Genomic DNA, 21,805 nt, shown 5'->3' with positions numbered 1-21,805 from the left:
GTTGGAAAAGAGTGTTTGCTATGACCATCGTATTCTCTTGACAAAATTCTATCAGCCTGTGCCCTGCTTCATTTTGTACTCCAAGGCCAAACTTGCCTGTTATTCCGGTTATCTTTTGGCTTCCTACTTTAGCATTCCAATCCCCCATGATGATAAGGACATCATTTTTTGGTGTTAATTCTATAAGGTGCTGTAGGGCTTCATAGAACCGGTCAGTTTCATCCTCTTCAGCACCAGTGGTTGGAGCATTTGGGGATTGTATCCCAGTATTGCTTTTCCTACTCTTTTATTGACTATGAAGGCTATTCCGTTTCTTCTGAGGGATTCTTGCCTGCAATAATATACCTGATAGTCATCTGAATTAAATTCACCCATTCCTGTCCATTTTAGTTCGCTGATTCCTAAGATGTCAATGTTCAGTCTTGTCATCTCTTATTTGACCACGTCCAGCTTTCCTTGATTCATGGATCTTACATTCCAGGTGCTTATGGGGAATAAATCTTTACAGCATCGGACTTTCCTTTCACCACCAGATACATCCACAGTTGAACGTCCTTTCGGCTTTGGCCCAGTCGCTTCATTCTTTCTGGCGCTACTAGTACTAGCCCTCTGCTCTTCCCCAGTACCATATTGGACGCCTTCCAACCTTAAGGGCTCATCTTCCAGCATCATATCTTTTTGCCTTTTGTTACTGTCCATGGGGTTTTCATGGCAAAGATACTGGAGTGGGCTGCCATTTCCTTCTCCAGTGGATCACGTTTTGTCAGAACTCTCTGCTATGACCTGTCCGTCTTGGGTGGCCCTGCACGGCATAGCTCATAGCTTCATTGAGTTACGCAAGCCCCTTTGCCACGACAAGGCATTAATCCATAAAGGGGACACTTAACATTAGAACCATTATTAAAAAGGCATAACAAAGAATTTCTTCCTGTGCCAACTCAAAAAGCTCAGATTGCCCAAGGATCTGCTAATACAGTTCTACAGAGGAATTATTGAGTTATTGTACCTCAATAATGGTTTGGTTTGGCACAGCAACCAAACAGGACAGGTACAGAAATCAACAGATAGTTAGGACTGCAGAAAAAAAAACAATCACAACCAACTTGCCTTCCATTGAGGATCTGTATACTGCATGAACCAGAAAGAGGGCTGAGAAAATATCTACAGACCCCTCACATCCTGGACATAATCTGTTTCAACTTCTCCCTTCAGGATGCTGCTATAGAGCTTTGCATGCCAAAACAACCACACATAAGATAGTTTTTCCCCCATGCCATCACTCTGCTGAACACTTAATTCTCACAGCACTGTCCCATTTCTCATCTTTTTTCATCTTATCATCTTTCCTACTATCTTCTAATTGGTTTCTTATGATTTATCAATTGTTTATAACATATGATGAATGATTGTAACTTTGATTATGACCTATGACCTATTACTTGCTGTTTATATGTACACTGTGAGCTTATGCACCAGAGACAAATTCCTTGTGTGTCTGATCACACTTGGCCAATAAAGAATTCTATTCTGTTCTGTTCTGTTCTGTTCTGTTCTGTTCTATTTTATTCTATTCTAGTTTATATCTTCCCTCTTTATAATTTCCTTCAGCAGAAAGGGTAGGTTGATCAAGGCGATAGTCAGTGAGACATTTTGTGGCATCAGAGTGTTTAAGAATTAAATGAAGGAGCAAACAATGGACAACAGCCATAGCCTAAACATAAATATTAAATAAGTTTAATGTTCAGGATTTACATTAACATATTACAAAAACATTTAAGCTATGTTAAATTAAATATCTATTGCTTGTCAATGATTATTGTCCAGACATGTGTCAAGAAGCAAAGGTCTTATCAGAAATCAGCAGGCTAATGTCTGCATGCTTTTCTTTGCAGCTCTGTAAAGGGTTATATTTTTAAACATTGCAGATAAATATTCATGTCCCACTCTTCAATTCCCATGATGAATATGGATAGTTACCATTAGCTGCCCAGAGTCACGTTGCAGGGAAGATGGGAAGTATAATAATTTAATAAATAAAAATAAATAAATATCGTGGGACTATCATTCTATTTTTGAGAGCACTCATACATATGTTTGAATCAATGTTTATAACTGAGAGATATCTTTCTGCCTTGACAGGCCCCAGGGCAGGAAGGAAGAAGGCAGGAGAGAAGGAGAGAGAGCAGGAAGAGAGAGGCAATAAGAAAAAAGATGGTTCCAAAGACCTTTGGATTGATTTTCCCCCATCCAAAATGGTGCTCCAAGAGTTATGATTATAATCTCAACTTTACAATTAAAGACAATGTTATACTACACATGGTTACTCAGAAGTATTCCTAGAAAGTTGAGATAGGTTTGCACTTTTAAATTATATACTGGATGGGGATTTACATGGTTAATTGTAGAAGTAGGTATTTATTTGTTAATGATGTAGCCTGAATGGTAAAGGAAACAAAATGCAATGTAAAATGGAGCATTATCAGGAAATGTTAGTTCTATAAACTCCGTTGTAGCATAACCTTTTGGACTTTTTCATAAAACATTGACAATCAAATGGACAGGTGCCAAGCTTTTCTTGAGACATTAAAAGAGTTTACATAGAGCCAAGTTCAACTTCCCTTGAATCAGTAAAATCAGCTGTCAACAAGTCATTCTTCTGGAGAAGTAGAGGAAGGCACAAGCTTTTCATCTGCAGGAAATCCACATGATAAAAAGCTGATTGCCTCCCCTCAAAGTCAATGCACTTATCAACATGCATTTTTGTTTTTAACACATTATTAAAAGATTATAGCCTTAAAATCCTTGTAGAGACTAATATTACATTTATACCATCTTTCCTTCCAAGCAAACATAAAGTAGTATACAACACAATAAAAAAATTACATGGCTATACCACCTAACCATTTCATTACTTCTCTTGGATATCTATTGTTTCTTGGCTATGAACTTTTCAAGTGTTTTTAATATTGTGTATCACCTAAAGTCATTATGAAATTGAGCAGCCTTAGACATTTGACACATAAATAATAAAATAAAAGTAATAAAACACCAAAGGATAAACTGAAACCAATGCATTGTAGCTATAAACTCCATGCAACAAATTCACAAGGCCAGGTTCTCTTTCAAATATTAAAATTTTGCTTACAGGCTGTCAGTGTGAGGCTGTCAGGACTTCCTAGGGAGACAATCCTGCCTCCTGGTACTGAAAGGGCTCTTAAAGCAGATTATCTTCTTTTACAGCTGATTGACAAGTACAAGGATATATTCAGTCCATAGTTATTCAGTATTGTGTATGATGAGAAACACCCTTCACCCCAATAAAAGAATTTGATCAAACATACATTAACCAATATAGAAGAACCCCAATGCAAAAGTCTGACTCAAGCTAAGCAGCCCCAGGCAAGCACTTAACACAACAGATACAAAGTAGCAATTTTAAAACATTCAAGATAAGCTGAAACACCAGGAATGTGAGACCAGCTATCAACAATTAAGACTGATAGGATTAGGACAGAAACATAATAATAACAAATAGATAACAAATAACACATCAGATCCTCTCCGGAGGCAAGGATTAATCTTTTCCTGAGCAATACCTGATAACTCATCAATAGACACTGTTTGGAGAATCAGACATGACAGTTTTGAAAATCAAGAAAAGGTATAAAAACTCACGTTTGGGGACCATTCTTTCTAGCTAGCCAGGGATTCATGCTGAATTGTCACTCAACTTTAATCTCCATGATTAAAAGCTCTCTTTCCGGTAGCTGGCTTCACATTCTATTTGTTCTTCTCTGTGCAATTGCCTGGTGACCATGAAGGGACTTAAAGCTCACCCAGCTACTGGACCGGGCCCGAAAGAGCCATCACCCAGCTGGCAGCGGACGCCTTGTTCCGCGGGAAAGCCTCCACAGACCCTGCCTGGTCGGCAACAGATATTAAAGGGAGTCTTTGAGTCTTGCGCTCAAGCAGCTACCTGGAAAGAGGGTAAGTGCCGCCAAATTTAAATTTCTAGATTTAAAGGGTCCAAAGAACGAAAGGAAGAGTGTGTGGATGTCTGTGTGGGGCACCCTCCTCTGACAATCAGCTGAATCTCACCCCCTCTGTATGCCCTCCAGCTGTACCCCAGCCTGCTGCTAGCTCCCCTGGAGCCATGACCGGCAGGGCCCAGGAAAGCAAGGGGAGGACATTGGAGCATGATATCTTCTGAGAAAGGGAGAGCCGAGTGGGCAGTAAAAGTGTCAGTAAAATGGCAAAAATTATGGGAAAGAAATTACAAACTGTCAACTTCCTACCAAGAAAATTTATACAAAATGTTCCATAGATGGCACTTGCCACCAGCAAGACTTGCAAAAATGTTTAAAAACATGTTAGATAGATGTTGGAAATGTAAACATAAGTCAGGCACTTGTTATCATGTTTGGTGGATATGTGACAAAGTAAAGAGTTATTGGAAAAAGATACATACCTGGCTAGAAAAGATGTTGGGAGAACATGTAGATTTTAAACCTGAACTTTTTTTTATTAGGTATAATGCCAGAAAAGTCTAACAAACAAAGCTTATAATTTGATTTTGCATGTCACAATAGTGGCAAGAATTATATTCGCGCAATACTGGAAAAATGAAGGAATACTATCAGAAGAAGAAATAATTAAAAAAATACTAGAATGCACAGAGATGGATAGACTGACTATGAGACTGAAAGAAAAAGAAGAAACAGAATATTATCAAATTTGGGACTTATTTTATCGATGGCTAGAGGAAAGAATGAAGGATTAGGAATTAAATATGTACTAGCGAATGTAAACTCTGACAGCACATTTGTTGAAAAATTATTACTGAATGTATGGGGGGAAAAACCAATAAAGACTTTTACCAAAAAAAAGTGTCAGACCCAAAACCCCTCACCTACCCTCTTTTTTCCTCTATTCTTTTGGGACCTGCCATTCTGTTGGGGGGAGGGGGTGCATGGGGTATTATGTTGGTAACTTTAGCTTTCCTCTTTCTTTGTCTGGCCTCCTCCCTTTGAGTATGGAATGCGACTCCTTATCTAGGAGACAGTTGCAAGGAAAGAAGACCTTGAGATGCACGCCTACTGTACCAGTCAGCCGGCCATCAAACCACCTGTGGATTGGCTGGATTTCAAATGGACATTATGACTTTGGTGGGAGGGGGCATACTGCTTGCTTTAATTATATCATTCACGCGGGCTTTTTTTTCAGATCTCGCCTTACACTCCCTACTGTCACTAGTCCCTAATAAATGTTCCTTTTGAGACAATGCCTGTTTCAAGAGTTCTGCTTTCTTGGGTGATTAGTTGAAGTGGGTCCTGACAGAAGGCGAGATCTGCATAGTACTCAGCCCGGAGAAGTAAACTGCTCTACCAGGGGAGTTGTGACTGAATTTTTGAGGAAGAGTTCCAGGCAGTGCAATGGGCTGAAGACCTCCTCAGCCTTGAAGCCAGCGAAAGCCTCTCCAGGGACCTGAAAGCGACTGGACCATCTGGTGAAGAAGATCGAGCCAGATGGTCACTCGGAGTTGAAAAAAAGGAAGGCTTCTTCTCTTGATCCCAAAATAGTTTTGGAGCTGCTTAGAGACAGACAATGAAAAAAGACAGATACTGTTCACAGGCTCTGATCAGGCACTGCCCCCCTCCCTTATCTCTCATGATCAATGGAAAGAAAGGAGAGAGAAGAATAATTGCCTCCTGTTGCTATAAATGAAGAAGAGAATCAAGAGAAAAAACAGATAAAGAAGTAGTCTGGAATTATGAAGAGAATACAAAAGTGTCTCGAATCTTTTTTTCCAATCCCATTGCAACAGTAGAAGTACCTGAAGGAACAAAAATAGTATGCCCCAGACCAAGTAGTTCTAATATATTTGGCCCTAAAAAGTTATTACCAAAACAAGAGAAGGAATATTTTCACTCTTCATGCATTATCCCATCCTGTTCCCCTTCCTTGTTTCTATAGTGGAATAAATATGCAACATCTGCTAAGTGATCAATAAATATTTCTCTACTGCTTCTAAATAGTACCTAATCCACATATCCACAGAATCTATTCAGCTGAGCAAAAAATGAAATATTCAAAAATGGCATTTTTGAAAAGCGGGAAATATTTACTGAAGCAAGTAAGAGATGTATTATGGTCTCTAGACTCATTTGCTAGAATGATAGATAAAAAAAAGCTGTACCATCTTTTAATAAATATTTGCAGATCTTTTATCACATGTGCATAGCCTTAAGATTTCAAATTCATTAGTGATTAATGAAAGAAACCACTAAATTCTGCTGCCACAACATTTCTGTATTTGTGACAAGTTCCAGATTGTAATGAGTTCCAGTTTTAAAATCTGCCATGTTTTCTCTTCATTAAAATCATTTGTGCAATATAACTTCCTTAATAAGGCATTGGGTATCTGCCAGTGATATTCTGATGTGTATAAGGCACTGTTTTTGTTATTAGATTACTCTGCCCAGATTTCCTACACTTTGGCTTTGTTTGCTATGGCAGTCTTAAATGGCAAAGGAGATTTTCTCACTTAGCATGGTAAATATTTTGTTGTGTATCCATAGGAGACTTGGTTTGTATGCTACATTATTCTGCATTACAGATAGACCTCAAATTATAAACATAATTGGGATCAGAAAATTCATTAAGTGTTCTGTGTCATGGTTCTGACAGATGAAACTCTTCAAAGAACTTCGAGAAATTGTTTACCTTAAAGAATCTTTATTCGAGTAGCATAGCATCGGCACGTACATAGGCAAAGCCAAAATCTGAATTCCCCTCCCCTGAACACATAGTATCAAGCGCAATTCCCTCCTCTGATTAACGGTCATAAATCACATTCTCCAATTAGTTTGAAATGCAGGCTTTCCCTCCAGTTCTCCAACCCATTTCTTATCATCTTTTTTCAAAAAAACTTGATTCTCACACTGCTACAATATTGTTATGTCTAACTAACTCCTATGCACATTCCTCTTCCTCCCCCCAGTATCATCTAATTCTAATCTAAGAGTAAAACATAAGAAGGAAAATGGCTGAATCTCCATATGTTGTCAAAGCAAGAACATCCGATGTTAGCAGCGTGGACATCCAGCCCCCCTTACAAAAAGGACAGATCCTGTAACGTAAACAAAAGCATATGTTAGAAACTGTCTCTTGGTTTGTCAGGGTGTTTCCTATAGAACCTTTTGATGAGTCTGTCAGCTTTCACATTGCTAGATTTCACCCAAGTGGCTTCAGACAGCGAGTATCCCTTCCATTGTACTAGGCACTGCAATTTCCCTTTAAAAATTCTAGAATCAAGAATATGCTTTACTTCATAGTGAGTCTGACCCGCCACTATGAGGGGTCTGGGTGCCTTCTTAGGGGTAGGTCTTAAAGTGGAGCCCCGAAAAGGTTTCAACAAGCTGCAATGGAAGACTGGGTGAACTCTCCCTAAAAGCCTAGGGAGTTTTAATTCTACTGTGACCGGGTTGATGATCTTTACGATGGGGAAAGGCCCCAAGAATTTTGGTCCTAATTTCTTGCTGGGTAATTTGAGGTGTAAATATTTAGTCGATGGATAAACCTTTTCCCCAACTTGAAATGTTCTTTCAGGAGCCCTCTTTTTATCTGCCTGCTTTTTATAGGTCTTAGAAGTCTTTTTAAAAGCAGTTTTCATGGCTTTCCAAACTTCTTCCCACCCCCTCACCCATTGATCAAGTGTCTTAGAAGCAGAGGGCACCTGAGGGTATTCAGGTATTGGACTAAACTCTTTTCCTGTGGCTACTCTGAAAGGCGTGAAGCCAGTGCTGCTGTGAACAAAGTTATTGTAAGCCACCTCTGCAAAAGGGAGGAGATTGGTCCAGTTTGTTTGTTGGTAGGAAACATAGCATCTGAGCTATTGCTTCACCATCAGCAGATTCAGTGGCCCCATTAGTAGATGGGTGAAAAACAGATGATAGTCCTTGAGATGATCCAATTAATTTAAGAAAGCTCCTCCAAAACCTAGCTGTGAACTGCACCCCCCTCCGAAATTATTCATTTAGGGGCGCCATGCAGGTGGTAGATATGTTTCAAGAACAATTTAGTCAGTCGTTGGGTAGATGGGAGTCCTTTGCAGGTGATGAAGTGAGCCTGCTTTGAAAACAGGTCTATCACAGTCCAGATGACTGCATTTCCTCTCCTTTCAGGTAGGTCTACTATAAAGTCCATAGCAATTTTTTCCCATGGTTGAGAAGGGTCTGCCACCGGCTGCAGTAACCCAGGGGGTTTCCCTGGGATTGTTTTCATGGTGACACATACAGTACAACTGATATGCAGGTTCTGAGGTTTTGCTTGATAAAAAATACAGGAAACCAGAAATTGCCTTCAGGTTCTACGTTTTTATTCAGTTGAACAAAGACAGGCTCCTCTAAAAAGAACAGCCGCGAATGACAAGAAATCCTTGTATTTATTCTTTCTGGTTACATAAGCAAGCCATCCAGCAAAGCTGACACACATACGATAAAGATTTCACCCAGTAAGTCTGGCATACTGTAGATAAGAGAGCAGAAGTAGCTAAACATGTTCCCTTTTGGGTGTTTCCCTAAAGATATTTTATGTTCTCAGGTGGGTTAGGACATTGGGTGTTTTCCTTGCTGGCCTTTCATGACCCTGCAACTAGGACTTTGCAAGTGCCCAAAGACAGCAGGGCCATCTGCACATTCACAATTGATATTTCCTATACTGTCCCCTAATTCCGGGTCAACATAATCCCCCCTTTCATACTTAGAGCAGTGTGCAAAAGTATGAACACAGAATAAGCTTCCACAGTATGCGGGCCACATTGTTGAGGACAGGCAGAGGTGAGTAGGGGCAAGCAGTGAATGACACAACAGGATACAAGAACAAGGAATATTACAAAGAGAGTACCAAGAATAATTCCCTAAGCTTTAAAACACATTACTCTTCCTGGTTCAAGAATCCATTTATTGAATAAAATAGAAAGGTCTCAGGTTGCTTTTTATGTTGCCAAGATAAGTCTTCTTAAATGACATACTTAAATACAGACAAAAGCCTTTTTGAGGACTGAATTTATATAACAATGACAGTTTAATATTTTGATTATTTGATTTTCAGACATTTATATAATTATTTAAATTGACTTCATTCAATTGAAAAAAGTTTGTTAACTTCTGACATTTTGATTCTGTTTATCATTTCTTTAGCTTTTCTCATTTGGTTAATAGTCTCTTGACTAAATGCAGGATGCTGTGGATGTTATGGAGCTCAAGGGTTTGTAGCTAAAATGGTAAAACATTTAACTAACAATGCAGAGTATCAACTGTTCAGTAGATATTTATATTTCAGAGACAGTAAAATATGTTAAACATTTAACATCCTACTTTCAGTTATTTTTAACTTACTGACTTTTTGACAAAGCAAACATATCCAATTGTGCCAGGTGTATCACAATTCTTTTTTAATTTAAATATAAGAGATAAATATCCTATTGAAATAAATCTTTCTAATATGTACAGCACTATCTAAGGAACAAGAAAGCATTTCAAGACCAAAGGCTTTTTAAGCTAGAAATAAAGGATCAAGAATAAATATAATAAATGTTAGGGACCTATCATAAATTTATTTCAATCGTGTAGATAAAGATGTTAATATAGAGAACATTTAATTGACATTTAATATTTGAGAGTAATAATCCAATGAAAAATCAGAAATAAGTACCAGTTACTACTGTACATATTCAAATTAGAGATTCTAGGAAAAAACAGAGCCCAAACCTAATATTTGATTTTATCCTTAGCTTCTGAAGCTGCTTTAGCTTTAGTATTCAGCTTACTTCTACACCATAATAATTCATGATTTAGCTTTGCAACAAATCAGCCCTAGCCTTGAAATCATATCTGCAAGATCTTTCTTCAAGAACAGTTGAATTGTTACAAATGGCTGTTTGCCATGTGTGATATGCTACAATTATTCAAAGTGTTGATTTTAACCAGGGAAGGGCCCTAGCCTATGGAACAATGTTATTGAAGCAGAGGCTGGCCATCTTCTTACAATTTGGATAATATTTATAGCATTTCATTTTATCAAGACTGCTTATATTTTTAAAGTATTTTTTAAGGTAGGTTTTAATTATTATTTTTATTGTGTATCGCTGTTCTGCTCCAAATGACTTGTATATTTTTTTATGTCACTCCAGCCCTTTTAATCCATCCTCTTATGCCTTATCATCAGTTGTTCCATCTATGTTAATGACTGTGAGCATCTAATTCACAGCATTTTAAATCCTAAAATCCTCTGATGTGTAGCCAATCTTGGGCATGACCTAATCCAAAGAGATCTCACAGGTTGCCTACAGGGACCAGGGACCGACCATTCCTGGCTATTCTTGAATAGAAGATTTGATCACCAAGTATTAACAGCTGTTACCAATGCTGAAAATCACAACTCTTTTTACATTACCAAGAAACAGCACTTGACATTAATTCCCCAAGAACAGAGTCCAACATGAGGGATAGGTTTTTTTATTAAATATAAATGGTACACAGTATTAGAATCAACAAGCTCCAGTATGTGTTATTTTGCCTTGTAAATGGATTAATATATGCCAGAATTAATAGGTTGCTTTATAGCTGTTTTGATGGAAGAATCAGCTGCCCTTCAAAATGTGTACTACACTAAAATTAAAGAAAAACGTCTGTCTGAAATCGTATCTGCAAAATCTTCCCACAAGAACAGTTGAGATATTACAAATGGCTCTGGTTGCTTACTGCTATATGCTAAAATTATTCAAAATGCTGGTGATTTCTCAAGGTTGGTGCTCATTTGCTGTAAAGCATAACCACCTATTATGATGTAGAAATCAGCTATATAATAAAGCTACACTGTTTCAAAAACTACAGACAAAAATTAAATATTAAATATTGGCTTGTCTACCAGCAAGAATTTATAAATCAAGATATCCAGATTAATACTTTTATTCTGAATCTTTTCAATATATTCCTTTCCTCATTTCCAACATTTTTGTCACATATTTCAGGTAGTCCTCGACTTATAACCATTGATTTAACAACCTTTCAAATTTATGTACTCAAAAAAGTGACTTATGACTGTTTTTCACATTTACAATCATTACAGCATCCTCACGATCATGTGATCAAAATTCAGGCATTTGGCAACTGGCATGCATTTATGACAGTTTCACTGTCCTGGGGTCATGTGATCACCATTTGTAACCTTCCTAGCTGGCTTCTGACAAGCAAAGTCAAAGGAGGAAGCCAGATTTGCCGAACGACCACGTGAGTCACTTAACAACTGCAATGTTTCACTTAACAACTGTGGCAGAAAAGGTCATAAAATTGTGCAAAACTCACTTAACAACTGTCTTGCTCAGCAACAGAAATTTTGGGTACAGTTGTGGTTGTATGTCAAGGACTACCTGTATTTGAAAATACTGATGAGGTGATGAGTTGGACAAACTGAAGTAGAAATTTATTTAAAACAAACATGCAGATTATTTCTGAAAGCAGACATGATTCAAAACCAGAAAAATAACACAACTTATTTCCTTCCATTCTTCTAATTGACTGATAATCAAATTCTTTCTACACTGATATCCCTGTAATGAAGCACACAATTTTCCCTAATGTATAAACAATGTATAAACAAATAGGGGCCTTTATATCTGTTTATATGTATGTATGGTTCGATTTGCTAGAGCTTAGGCTGATGAAGTGACAAAGTGACATCTGCAATGCCAAGAGAAGACGGGCAGCAAAAGAGCCCATCTTTGTGCCTACAAAATGATAAATTCAGCAAAACTTCTGTATTTCTCTATTATTGTATCCACAGGGTGTTGATCAGAGGTCTTGGAGGAGGCCAGTTATACATTTGCAAACAGGAGCCAAAGCAATTACAGCAGCAGGTTGGTGCAACCTGCTTAAGGAAAATGTTACCTGTAATCTGTGCTTTTTTTGGTAAAAAAAAAGGTGCCGGAACTCACACACGTCATACAGCCCACCTGTATTCGGTTATTCTACTCTGTTATTCGTCTTGAACCCCTCCAGATAACACTGAATCAAATTATCAATGCTTCTTATGGAGAAAGGCTCCCTCAGGTGGTTTCTCTTTTTTTAAATAATATTTTATTAGTTTTCTAATGTTACAATTAAACATTTAAAAAGCAATGTGGTAACTGGGTTAATCAATAAATCAATAACATACATAAATGTTTAACACAAATCTCAAGTTACAACATCAGATATTTCCTCTCTTTTTCCCTTAATATCTACTATCTCATGTTAAGCTAGTATAGTTATTATTTACTTATTAAGTAAAACCATCTTTGTTACATTTATCAATAATTTTAGCTTATACATGTCTTAATTGTGTTTGCATTCAATCTTTATATACAATGTCCCGTTATTGGTTTTTTTCCCCAGGCTTTAATTTCGTATCAATATTCAAATTAACATTTGGTATTTATAATTTCCAAGCTTTAGGTAACCAAAGTTTCCCTTATCTCAACTTCTTCCTTTTTTCCCTTTTCATAACAAAATCTAATATTCTAAATACACATCTTATCTATTTGCATAGTCTTGTTCTGTTTTCTAAAAGTTATCTATTTTCCACCAAAAGTCTATTAGTCTTTTTACACATCTTACCTATTCAATTATAATATTACTTTATTTTTTAAAAATTATCTTATTTTCCACCACATTCAACCCTTTAATCATTAGTATGAAATCCCCTCTAATAAATCAAAACCCTAGTTTCCTTCAGCCTTACTCTGGCTTTCTTCCTTTGCCAACTAACCTTCCATGTCAGTACTTTTGAATCATCAAACAGTTCTCCCTCTATTATTATATATATTATTTGAAATAAGAAAGACCATTTGGTTACATTTTTTTTGGAAGAACTAGCCCATTTGTATTCATTAGATCACTTCCCTATTACTCCAATTTCCCATGATTGTCCTGATAGGTTTATCTTCCATTCAATCTGTCCTTTGTCCTTTTCCTCAAATTTCTTCTGATTTATGTAAAAAATCTTTTCCATTTTCAACTTTGTCACTTCCTTTTCTGGTTTTTCCATTGGCTGGATCTGTTGGTCAATTGAATCCTCTGTCTTAGTGTTTAGTTGTTCCACTTCTCCTGTTATTTTCTGCATTGTTAGTTCTTTGGTTATAGTCAAGATCTGGGTTTGTATATGTAACCTGGCATCTTGTTCTTTTATGATGCATCTTATTTTGTCACAAGCTGAAAGAATGGTTTTGTGTATAGATTTCAACATAGAAAGGATTTTTTTCCTGATCATCCATTTTCTCTTCATAATGTGTTAAGGTGAAGACTTTAAAATCAAACGTGTTGTAGGAAGTCTTTATAGTGGAAATTGTTTACCAAGTAAGAATTTATAATCCAAAGTATTCCATCATCTCGTGTAATAACAGATGCTTCTCATATAAAAAAAATAGGAAAGCAATTCCCCACATACTGTATAACTGAAAATCAGTAAGTTTACATTCATAATTCAAACAGACCAGATATGCCGCCCAGAGGTTCCTTCTTTACAGCTGAGTTTTTCACAGGTGGTATCTGTCAAGGTCAAAAGTTTTTCCTAGAGTCTGGGCTTCAAGCCAAGTCTCTTTTAGGCAATAACAAGTTGTAATACCATACTTCACCACAAGATGTCACCAATGCCATTTAAAGCTTTTTAAGTCCAAAGTTTTTATAATAGTTTTTCAAGTTTTTTTAGATAAAAACAAACGTTTCCAGTAAGAATAGGAAAACTTTTAGCCCCCAAGTTTCAAAAGCATATACATTTGGGTCCCCACCTGCCGCCTTAGTTCACAGCTCGGCTGAAGCCCTAGTGGAAGCCTGGGAAAAGGCAGCCACTGAGACACTTGACCAAGTTGTACCCATGCGGCCCCTGACCCGGTGCAGATCCCAGTGGGCTCCGTGGTTTTCTGCGGAGCTCCGGGAGATGAAGTGTCGGAGACGGGGCCTAGAGAGGTGTTGGAGGTCCAGCCAGTCTGAATCCGACCGATTGCGACTAAGGTCCTTCACTAGGTCTTATCTCGCGGCGATGAGGACAGTGAGGTCAAACTACTTTGCTGCCCTCATCGCGTCTGCAGATAATCGCCCGGCCGCCCTGTTTAGGGTGACTCGCTCCCTCCTGAATCAGGAGGTGAGGGAGGAGCCCTTGCAGGGTCATGCCGAGGAGTTTAGCCAGCATCTGTCAGACAAAATCGCTCGGATCCGGACCGGTTTGGCCTCCGACTGGGCAGAGTCTGACGGTGAGAACATGGGTGGTCTTGTCGATGTCATCTGGGAAGAGTTCAATCCTGTGACTTCGGAAGAGGTGGACAGGATTATGGGGAGGCTGAGCTCCACCACGTGTTTATTGGACCCGTGCCCCTCCTGGCTGGTTTATTCGGCTCGGGAGGGAACACGAGGCTGGCTCCAGGCAGTGATAACTGCTTCTTTGAATGAGGGTAGTTTTCCCGCCGCCTTGAAGGAGGCGGTGGTGAGACCCCTCCTCAAGAAGCCTGCCCTGGACCCAGCTGTTTTAAACAACTTTCGTCCAGTCTCCAACCTTCGCTTTCTTGCGAAGGTTGTTGAGAGTGTGGTGGCGCAGCAGCTCCCTCTGTTCCTGGAGGAAGCTGATTATCTAGACCCGTACCAATCGGGCTTCAGGTCCGGGTAGAGCACAGAGACGGCATTGGTCGTGCTGGTGAATGATCTCTGGCGGGCTCGGGACAGGGGTTGCTCCTCTGTCCTAGTCCTATTAGACCTCTCAGCGGTTTTTGATACCATCGACCATGGTATCTTACTGCGGCGTCTTTGGGGGTTGGGAGTGGGAGGCACCGTCTTACAGTGGTTCTCCTCCTACCTCCTGGGATGTTCGCAGTCGGTGTTGGCAGGAGGGCAGAGGTCGGCCTCGAGGCCTCTCGTTTGTAGAGTTCCTCAGGGGTCGGTCCTCTCGCCTCTCCTGTTCAACATCTATATGAAGCCGCTGGGTGAGATCATTCGTGGTTTTGGGGTTGGGTATCATCAATATGCTGATGATACCCAGCTTTTTATTTCTACCCCAAACCACCCCAGTGATGCCCTTGATGTGATGTCCCGTTGCCTGGAGGCGGTCCGGGTCTGGATGGGGAGGAACAGGCTTCGGCTCAACCCTGACAAGACTGAGTGGCTGTGTGTGCCGGCATCTCGGGAAATTCAGAATATTCCAACGTTAATTATGGGGGGTGAGATATTACCCCCCGTAGATAGGGCTCGCAACTTGGGTATCCTCCTAGATTCACAGCTCTCCTTGGAAGATCATATAGAATCTGTGACTAAGGGGGCCTTCACCCACGTTCGCCTGGTGCATCAGTTGCAGCCCTATCTAGACCGGGATGCCTTGCGCACAGTCACTCATGCACTCGTGACCTCCCGTTTGGACTACTGCAATGCTCTCTACATGGGGCTGCCCTTGAGGACTACTCGGAGGCTCCAGCTGGTGCAGAATGCAGCCGCACGAGTGGTGGTGGGGGCTTCCCGATACTCCCATGTAACACCTCTACTCCGTGAGCTGCATTGGCTTCCGGTTGCCCTCCGGGTAAGATTCAAGGTGCTGGTTATGACCTATAAAGCCCTAAATGGCATGGGTCCGGGTTACTTACGGGAGCACCTGCTGCCGGCATCAACTTCCCTTCGTCCAGTGCGCTCCCACAGAGAGGGCCTCCTTAGGGTGCTGTCGGTCAAAGAGTGTCGACTGGTGGCCCCCAGGGAGAGGGCGTTCTCTGTGGGCGCGCCAGACCTTTGGAACCGTCTACCGGTTGAGCTCCGGATGGCTCCCGACCTTCGCTCCTTCCGACGGGACCTAAAAACACATTTATTTGAACAAGCCGGCCTGGTCTGATGGGTTTAGGGGTATTTTATAGTTTTGTATTAATTTATTGAATAGGGCTGTAGTATTTAATATTTTTAATTTTTTTACATTGTATTTTATTGCATTGCCCTGTACACCGCCCTGAGTCCTTCGGGAGAAGGGCAGTATATAAATCAAAATAAATAAATAAATAAATAAACAAACAAACAAACAAACATCCAATTAGTTTAGAATTGTTCTTATAGTTGCTCTGTTTCCCCTGGATAGTTAGTCGCTGTTCTTAGAGGGTGGGGTAGAAATTCCCTTCCCTCTCTCCTCACAGGGTGAAAAATCCTTTGGGCAGCTTTTTCAGGAAACAATATTTAAAGTCTTAAAGAGAAAATCAGATCTCACCCAGTTTCATCCGCGTTGCTTTAAAGGTGCTTAGTGATTTTGATGAGCCATATTGCTATGGTCGGTCTTCCCCCTGCCGGTTTGGAGGGCTGCCGCCCTCCTGCGATCAAACGAGGGTCCCCTCCTTGCTTCTCGCCCCTACAAGGCGACTTTCAACCCTTTCCAGGGTCCCCCAGCGGGACGAATTTGGATGTGTAAGACGGAGCTCTCTTACAGCATACGTGGCGCCATGATGGCTAACTGGAAGTTCTCAGGTGGTTTCTCTTGATCTGGTAATATTGGCCAGTTAAAACCCATTGCCAATTCCCCTTGTTGGGAAAGTAGAGAATCCATTGGAGAAATGGATTATCAGGACCCTTTTGATATAGATTCAGGCTTAGGTATGGGAGTGAAACTGAATCAGTCATTCTGGAGGAGGATTGTGCAATTATTTGAGGATAGTACAACTCTTCTGGTCTTTTTAGATCTCTTGGGGGTGGCTTATAGCAGGGCTTTCCAACCTTTTCAGATTGTACACAATATTTGAGTACCACCAGGTGTCAAAAACTTGATGACTAAAAAAGGGGGGGTTGGTTTTACTGGTTAGATTCATTTGTTGATATAAAAATGGCTACTTTATATTATTACGGAAAAGTAAAAAGTTACGGTTCGATGTTAATGCTTCCTTCTACTGCAACAGAGGAAGTCGGAAGTCAATGCCTTTTTTCTTTTTTCCTTCTCCACTTCCCCCTTTCCTCCCCAGTGTGTCTTACTATTTGCTTTTGTATTTTTGTATTTTATGTTACATAGTGTTAAAAAAAGGGGGGGGGAAAGGGACGCGGTGGCTCAGTGGGTTAGGACGCTGAGCTTTTTGATCAGAAGGTCGGCAGTTTGGCGGGTCGAATCCCGAGTGCCACATAACAGAGTGAGTGCCTGTTACTCATCCCAGCTTCTGCCAACCTAGCAGTTTGAAAGCACGTAAAAATACAAGTAGAAAAATAGGGACCACTACGCTGGGAAGGTAACAGCATTTCGTGCGCCTTTGGCGTCTAGTCATGCCAGCCACATGACCACGGAGATGTCCTCGGACAAGTGCTGTCTCTTCAGCTTTGAAACGGAGATGAGCACCGGCCCCTAGAGTCGGAAACGACTAGCACACATGTGCGGGGGAACCTTTACCTTTACCTTAGTGTTAAAAAAAAGGAAAAAAGTACTGGTTTTAATTTCTTCAGTGGTAATTTCTTCCAAGGCAAATTGAAAGCTCCAGTCACTGCAAAATGGGCAAGTTACCATTACCACATAACACCTGCATTGGCTTCTAATAAAATTTTGGGATTCAGCTCAAAGTGCTGAATTTAACCTCTAAAGGTTTGCACAGCTTTGCTCTGAGGTATCTCCTTTTACTTAGAACTGGCCCATCCCATCACTTACCCCAGAAGGAAAACTCAAAGAACCCCCCCCCCCATTGTGAAAATGTTGGGGCGGAAACAATGTTTTCGTGCTGTAGTCTCTTCCTTGTGGAATATAACCTTTTGTTTAAAGATGAGGTTAAAATTTTAACAGCTCTTTGCTATTTGCTAATGGCTTAAAAGGGCCATTAAAACAGTTCTCAGATACCACAGTCAACACTTGAGATTACTTACCTAGTGCCAGGGCCCACTTCAAAACCTCATCCTAAGAAAGCAGAACTCGTGGAAGCAGTTTCTTCCAAAAGGAACTTTTATTAGGAGAAGCTGATAGCAGGCACAATAGACAGGATCTGAGAGTTTCCCACTCAGATCAATAGGTTAAAAGTGTCCCAAGCAAACCCCACCCCAATAGTTCATCTGGTCAGTTCAAATGGGCCAATCCCCAGGTGTTAAGTCCGTTGTGGGAAAAAGCTGATAACGCCAGACTGTCTCAGGCTTGTAGCGATGTTTGTTGGGTCTTCGCACCTTCTCTTCTGAAAGAGGAGATAAGCCAGTGCCCAGAGGTGCATTCCTTTCTTTCCCCCATCCCCTTCGAGCTGACATCAAGGGAAGACAGTTCAAAGAGTGTGTATGCAGAGACAGCAAAAGTTACATTGTAGCAATAGAGAAACAAAGAAACAGCCCGCAGCATTTTCCCCCTCCCTTACAGGAGCATGGCAGAACCCAGAAGAATAGAAAGAATAAAGTTAGAATTAGAATTAGAAAGAGCCCCCTTAGGATGTGGGTTCTGACACCTAGAATGGGCTTTGTGGTATACCTTTATTTTACTTTTTAGTGGGATGACAATCTATTTTTTAATGTTATATTATAAATCATTTGGGAGTCATTCTGGAATGTAGTATATAAAAAGTTGCAAATATAGATGCACAAAAGGGAACTATAGCATAAAAAACTCTAAACTGTTGTAAGGCAATTATATAGTAATTTCATTTTGAGATGCCATTTATAAGATTAACATTTTTATTACAGCATTTTTTATTTTTTTCTGATAGAAAGCTTCAGCAAAATCAGAATACAATGTTCCATTTAAATTCGTAGTAATGTGGTATGGAATATACTGAGGACAGAAACTGTTGTAAGGCAATTATATAGTAATTTCATTTTGAGATGCCATTTATAGGATTAACATTTTTATTACAGCATTTTTTATTTTTTTCTGATAGAAAGCTTCAGCAAAATCAGAATACAATGTTCCATTTAAATTCGTAGTAATGTGGGATGGAATATACTGAGGACAGAATGCACCAGTTGAATAATTTTATTTATTACAGTACAACCATTTGTACATTGTGCAATCTCAAGCTCATACAATAAAAGTGTTAAAAGCTTGCTATGCACACAGGCAAATTTTTGGTTAAAATCCTTACCATTCAGTAACTTTAAAACATATAAACTAAAACTAAAATCATCAAAAATCTGCATTAAACAAAAAAGAATGCCAAAGGCAAGCCACCAATATTCAAATATCCATCAGAACATGAATATTAACACAACTTTACAATGTGTACTGGTAGCAGAGGAAATATATCTCATGAGAGTAAGTTGTTTTACAATGCATATTGAAAACCTGATGTTTTCAACCAATGAAGAGATATAGGTAGTCCTCAGCTTACAACAACTGAACCCAAAGTTTATGTTGCCAAGTAAGAAATTTGTTAAGTAAATTTTGCCCTATTTTACGACTTTTCTCAGCACATTTAAGTGAATCACCGCAATTCTTAAATTAGTAACATGCTTACTGAATCTGGTTTCCCCATTCATTTTGCTTGTCAGGTCACAAAAGGGGATCACATGACTTCGGGACAGTACAACTGTCATAAATGTGAGTCAGTTGTCAACCATCTAAATATGAATCATGTGACCAAGAGGATGATGCAATGGTCATAAGTGTGAAAAATGGTCATGTCACTTTTTTCAGTGCCATTGTAACTTCAAATGGTAATTAAATGAACTGTTGTAAGTTGACTATCTGTACTTTAGAAACCTACGCTGGTGCTGGAATTAATCCCTTAGCAGAGTTAAGAATCTGTGAAATGGCCATAATAACAGTCAGTTAAAGAGGCAAATTTCAGTAACATCCCCAATTATTTGGGAGCTGGTTTAGAGAGAAAACAGAATAAGCTCTAGGACAGCTTGCTGCAGTCATCTCACTGTGGCAAACTCGCCAAAGGACAACTCACCATGGCCAACTTCCTGTGGTACAACTTGCCACAGAAAATTCCACATGGAATAACTCAATGTGATAAAGATTATCCTCCACTGTTTCTTTGACATTGTTTCCATTGATAAAAAGTGGTAGACAACATTTATTGAATTATCATATCATACATGGAATTTTCTGTGGCAAGTTGGCCATGGAGAGCTGTCCGGCAAGTTGGCTGTGTCGAGATGACCACATCAAGTTGGCAATGGCAAGATGGCTGCGGTGAATTGTCTCATTCCAAACAGAACACAACAGTGAGCAAGAAGTAATACAGTAGAATAAAAGGACAAATAAGGTGCCATGTGGTTCAAGAAAGCCTATGCAGCCTTTAAGGACAAGTTATAAGGAATCCCCAGAGAAAAGAAAGGATGATCATTAAATACAATTTTTCCCTCCAGGGAATCCATGATAAAGTTTACAACTGAAATAATCTGTACTTCACAAAATGACTTAATTATATTTTTCATACTGAGTCAATATTTCTTGAGCATTATTTGATAGGTTGCTTACAGAATATGGAAAAACAAGGACATCAGCCTGGCAACCTATATATTTTTTAGACAGCAAAGGTGATGAACGAGCAAGTATTGGAGCGTATAACCCCAGACATGTCACTAGAAGACAAAATCACAAAACTGCATCTCACTGACTTTAGTCATGTCATGCAGGGAATTCACTGGAGAAAACAATTATGTTGGGAAGAGTTAACGGTAAAAGGAAACTAGGCCATCAAAGAACACAGCTGGACGCTATAAAAATTGACACCAGCCAGAGCATAGAAAAACTCAAGTAGTGCAAGATCAGAAGATGTGGAGAGACCTGGCCTATAAAACTGCCAAGAATCAGACTCGACTGAATGGATATCATTATCATCATCATTACATGCAGGACATTTAGAAGGATCCACATCATTCTACTCTTCTTTATCCATAAATGTAGACAGTGAAATTGTGAGCTGTGTTGGTTGCACTCTATTTATAGCCAGGTCTCTTTTTTACTTAGCTTTTCAGTAATGTGCCCAATTATTCAGGAGCTGCTTTAGGGATTGCTGACTTAGTAAGTTAGCTGGAAACCCACTAGAATAGTTCAAGAGTCAATATTTAAAAGGCTGAGAAATAACTCCATAAGCTTGGCATGAGCTTTTCTTTCAGTATTTATAACATAAATGTTTCTGTTTATTATTGTTATCATACTACAATTATCCTGTTCTTTCTAGCAAAATCTTTTATTGCTTATTCTTGTAACTAAATATTACAGCCAATTTTACAACTTTATAGTCTTGCTATCTTTATCTCTTTCATCTCGTTTATTTTCATGCAATAAGTTTGCTCTCCACTAGTGTTTTCTTATTCTTGCAACCAAATATTACACAAAATTCTGCAACTTTAAAACCTTGCTATCTTTACATCTCTTTCAGCTCATGTATTTTCATGTAAAAAGCTTATTCTCCACCATGTTTCTTTTTTCTACACAAACACCGACTGCTTTGCTTGTGAGGATCAAAGTAGTGGTGAAGATTTGGAACAGGTTTTCTACATATAATGAATTCTGTTCTTCAAAAATAAAAATAAAAATCTGTGTAAGTAAAGACTGGGTTTCTACTTTTTGAAAGCAGATTCTGAAAGTCTTAACTTTTTCTTTCTTTTGTATTGTGTCTATGGGAAGGGAGAATATACACTATGTTTTTTAAAATGAATTATCTCATCTCTTCATTATATAAAAATTATCAAGAATAAAAGAAAATTTATTTTTTCCCTTCCAGAATGTGACAACTATCTCCAAAACATCATCCTATAGCAAATATAAGCCTTAGTTCTAGAAATCTATACAGCCCAACTAAGATGGTTAATAGTTGTGTGGGATAGAAGGGAAAGCCATAACATCTTTTACA

The 21,805-nt window shown here is 39.2% G+C and overlaps 1 protein-coding gene across 1 annotated transcript in view; it reads right to left on the bottom strand.

Moving 5' to 3' along the window:
• Positions 1–6,802: 6,802 nt before the first annotated feature.
• TBK1 (TANK binding kinase 1) overlaps positions 6,803–21,805 on the bottom strand; it is a 53,233-nt gene continuing 38,230 nt past the window's right edge. The window contains exon 24 of the mRNA XM_081331634.1: positions 6,803–7,129. The gene's annotated coding sequence lies outside the window, so the exon portion shown is untranslated. The remainder of the gene's footprint in view (positions 7,130–21,805) is intronic.

Source organism: Vipera berus (genome assembly GCF_964194415.1).
Source record: "Vipera berus genome assembly, chromosome: 6".
NCBI lineage: Eukaryota > Metazoa > Chordata > Lepidosauria > Squamata > Viperidae > Vipera > Vipera berus.
The sequence above is the reverse complement of the archived record's forward strand: the minus strand, read 5'-3'. Positions and strand labels throughout refer to the sequence as shown.